This window comes from Myotis brandtii, unplaced genomic scaffold (genome assembly GCF_000412655.1).
Source record: "Myotis brandtii unplaced genomic scaffold, ASM41265v1 scaffold38, whole genome shotgun sequence".
NCBI classification, from domain to species: Eukaryota; Metazoa; Chordata; class Mammalia; order Chiroptera; family Vespertilionidae; genus Myotis; species Myotis brandtii.
The window spans coordinates 2,456,584-2,461,109 of NW_005364596.1; positions in this window are offsets into that span (position 1 = coordinate 2,456,584).

Consider the following 4,526-nt stretch of genomic DNA (forward strand, 5'->3'; position numbering starts at 1 on the left):
AGCCTAGGCTCTCCTGTTGCTTCTTCTGTGCCTTTCCTTGTTTAACTGTCCTGAGTACGTTTTGTCTGAGGTCAATAAATTCTTGCTTGCATTACAGTACTTTGTCTCTTGATTGAAATCTTTCCCTCAAAAAGACAAGAACCAAGGTCTCCTCACCTTGCAGGTAACAGTTCCAGTCAGAACTGAGATGAGTCTAGGGTGTTTAAAATATAACCTTATTCCACCACCACAACCCCCTCCCCTAAGAAGCCCCCCATTCCTATGCCCCACCACACACAAACACAAATCTTGAAGACTCCTGTGGACTGTTTTGGGGGGAAATTCAGGATGGAGGGAGGAGAGGAGTAGGTACATACAATCCTAATGTGCCATTGGTTTACAGCAGGGACACATACTCACATATCATGTGTAGTCGAATGGCTCCTTTAATGTAGTTTTGGACTCCCAGGGATGGGAAGGCCTGTCAGGCTCCTCCCGATGTGAATGAGGAGCTGTGTGAGTAGTTATATGCACAAGCTGACATCAGTGAGTGTGGACTCCTGGGGGAAGTTAAGATGTGTGATCTGCACTCTCATGCAAGGTCTGTCAGGGACAAAGGAGACCCTCTCTGGATATCGTGTGTCATGTTAGCAAAGCATCACACCCAGCATTTTTCCCAGATGGTGTGTGGTTTTCAGAACAGGCAAGTCCCCGTGAGAGGTAGGGTAGGTCAGGGCAGGATAAGGTAACAGGAAATAGTGAGGAACTAATCAAATCTCCCCATTCTGTCTTGAGTATTGTATAATGTGGGAGAGGAACATACTTTCCTCTACCCTCAAAGTTCTTTTGGCTGGTCTAATAATCAAATAGGTATGAGACAGATTAGCAAGAGAACAGAAACAAGCTTAATACATACATATGTATGGGAACCCCGCAAACATATGAGAGAGTCAGAGACCCACATGCAGGAAAGGTTTGGGGATGAAAAGGTAACATGGGTATTCAGGGTGGGGCAAAAGTAGGTTACAGTTGTTCATATGGAAAATAATACAATAAATAAATAATAATCCTATCTAATAAAGAGGGAATATGCAAATTGACCATCACGCCATCACAAAGATGGTGGTGCCCACAGTGGAGGTGGGGTTTCCGTAACAAGCTTTAACAAGCAATCAGCAGGGATCTGAGGCCACACCCCCTGCCCAGCGGGGCTTGACAGGGTAAGCAATCAGCAGGGATCTGAGGCCACAGCCCCTGCCCAGCTGGGCTTGACAGGGGACCTGAGGCTGCGTCCCCCACCCTGCAGGTCTTGACGGGGGACCTGAGGCTGTGCTCCCCTGCCCGGTGGGGCTTGACAAGGGTGAGGCTGGCCGGGTCTGGATCTTGCCCAATGGGGATGGGGCCAGCTGGGTCTGGGTCTCACGTGATTTTGAGGTGCCACAGGTGGGCGGGGACTTGATTCTGGGTCCTGCAGCGCACCCCAGACTCAGACAGGAGGAAAATTTTCATATACATTTCACTAATTTTCTTTCATCTCTGACACTTCTATTATAGAGAAAGGGCAAATAGCAATATTAAAATATTTCCTCTAATTAATCCCTTTTTAATGTGCACAAATTTCATGCACCAGGCCACTAGTATAAGAATAAACTCTGTTCCACGTACTCACAACTGTAAGCCTACCTTTGCCTGCCCTGTATATGACCTCTTGAGATAGGGAAGAGGTAAGATGTGTTGGGGACTTCAAAGGTCATTGCAGGATGAAAAGAAGAGAATACCTTTAGGAAATAGAAGTTTGTCCTGCCATATAGGTGGGTGAAGAAGGTCATTGCTGATAATCTCTTATGAGAAAGGCCTCTGATTCAAATTCTTCCAATCAATTAAGAGTGGGGGACAGAAGTTTCTCCTGAGCCTGTGGCTAAAGTTACCTTTAGCTCAAAACAATCTGCATACCACAGAGGCACATCTTGGGTGACTCGTTCTGGACCCCACAATGATAAGCTGGAGCATCTGTGTTGTTGGAACATACAGTTCACTCACCTTTGCATGTTTCTCACTGACAAGAAAACTAAACCTGCCATTCAGACTCTTCTCATGGGATTATTGGTAGAAGTCTTACTGTCCCAAGCTAGTGTGGGCCATGCCGTTTTATTTCAGTCGTGCACAAGTATGGTCCGTCTGGCCAAGCCCAGATAGTTGAGAAATCTGTGAACTTCGGGTCAGAAAAAACTCAATAGGGTGAGCCAATCAGTAGAGTCAGGAGCAAAACTGACCTAACATCAGCTTCTGGGGAGAAAAGGCCCTCCAGTGCCCACTCCTACCATGCAGTCATACAATGGAGAGGTTCGTGAGAAAATGTACCAAAAATGCTTTAGATTTTGTTTTTTACAAAGCATTGTAGAAGGTGACCTGTCAATTTTTATCCATCTTTATTTCCATGCTGTTGTGTCTGTTCTTTGCTTAAAGACTGTCCTTGGTACTTAGATAAAATTGTTTGTTCCACATTGTGAAATAAGTTAAACAATGGGAAGTGGGCTTTTATGCAATAGTAATTTGCTTTCTCATAAAAGATAATGCGTCAAACATCTCTCTCTAAAAAAAATGGTTATAAGGTAAGTGACAGTCATCACATAAGTAGAGGCAAGAGTTTCAAGGGCTATATGGTTCATAAGAACTTTTATCTTCAAAACAAGGTAGTAAGTCTTAGAATGTGTTTCCCCTTTCAGTCAGTCAACAACTATTTATCAGTCTACCATATGCCAAGAGCTGTGCTGGGTTCACTGATGAACAAGACAGATAAAGACCAGAAGAGAGAATGAAGACAGAGGAACAGGGTAGGACTGGTTTGTTGTTGTTTTTTAATTAATTGAGAACTACTGAGACAGAGTAGTCAAGAATGACCTTTCAGAGGCTGTCTGGAACAATTCAACCGAAAATGAAGCAAATACAAAGTCCTTGAAATGATTGAGGACAAGGGAGACCAGTGTGGTTGTGTGTGTGCAGTCTGGGTTGGCAGGGAGGGGCCCAAAATGAGCTGGAGAAGAAAGCTGGAGGTCACTGTGAGTTTTAGGGATGGAGAGGACTTGATCAGGCTGCATGGAGTGGAAAGGGGAAGCAAGGAAACGAGTTACAGAGTGTTTTGTATGAGTCTTGGGTGAGAGGCAGAAGGCTTACAAAGTGGTAGCAGAATGGGTAGCCCTAGCCGGTTTGGCTCAGTGGATAGAGCGTCAGCCTGTGGACTGAAAGGTCCCAGGTTCGATTCCAGTCAAGGGCATGTACCTTGGTTGCGGGCACATCCCCAGAAGGAGGTGTGCAGGAGGCAGCTGGTCGATGTTTCTCTCTCATCGATGTTTCTAACTCTGTATCCCTCTCCCTTCCTCTCTGTAAAAAAATCAATAAAATATATTGGGAGGAAAAAAAGAATGGGTAGTAGGCAGATAGACTTGGGATGTGTCTTGAAGTGGGGTACACTGGGCTTAAAAATAATTTGACATGGGAATGGAGTTGAGAAAAAGATAGGAATTACTCAGGACTCTTAGGTTTCTGACTTAGGATCATTTCCCTCAGTTTATTTCCTTCCAGGCTCCTACCACAATTAAAGCAACTTAAGCCATTATCTTATTTATTTATTTGTTTACTTGTTTTTCTGTCCATGCTGTCCAATATAAAAGTAATGCAAACCACATATGTAATTTTAAATTTGCCAGTTGCCACATTAAAAGGGTAGTAAAATCAATTTTAAGATATATTTTACATAATCCAATATTTTCAAAATATTATTTGGACAAATTATATAAATATTAATAAAATATTTTTTAAACTTTTTTGTATGAAGTCTTCAAAATATGATGTGTATTTTACACTGACAGCACATCTCCATTCAGACTAGCCACATTTCAAGTCCTTAATAAACACCTGTGATGGTGGCTATGTACTGGGCAGTGCAGGTCTATTCAGCCTAGTTCACTGTTTTTCTCCAGCAACTGGAACATTCAGTGACATACAGTGAGCATTCAGTATGTTTTAAATGAGCGAATAATGCCCAGTGATGGGAGGCTTATTGGAGGCAATAGTTTTGGGGGTGGGATCAAAGCTTCCATTCTAGACTCAGTGAATCTGAGGTGTTTATGAGACTTCTAAGTGGAGATGTCAGGAAAGAAATTGGATTGGGAGTCTGGAACTGAGAAGAAAGAGATAGGGGGAGATGTAAATTTGGCACTGTGATTGTTCTAAATCCAAGGGAATCATTGTGAATCACCTTGGGAAAGAGTGCAGAGAAATGAAAGGGTCCAGAACCCCATCTTCAGATATACCAACATGTAAATATTGAGTGAGAAAAGAGGAAAATCAGAAAGTGTGGGGCTCTCAAGAAATCAAGAGAAAATGTTTCAAGAGGAAAGAAGAGGTCAGCTCTGCTGAGAGGTCAGCTGAAAAAAATATATCCTATCTAATAATAGAGAAACATGGTAATTAGCCGTACCTTCGCTACCCTTCCCATTGGCTAATCAGGGCGATATGCAAATTAACTGCCAACCAAGATGGCGGCC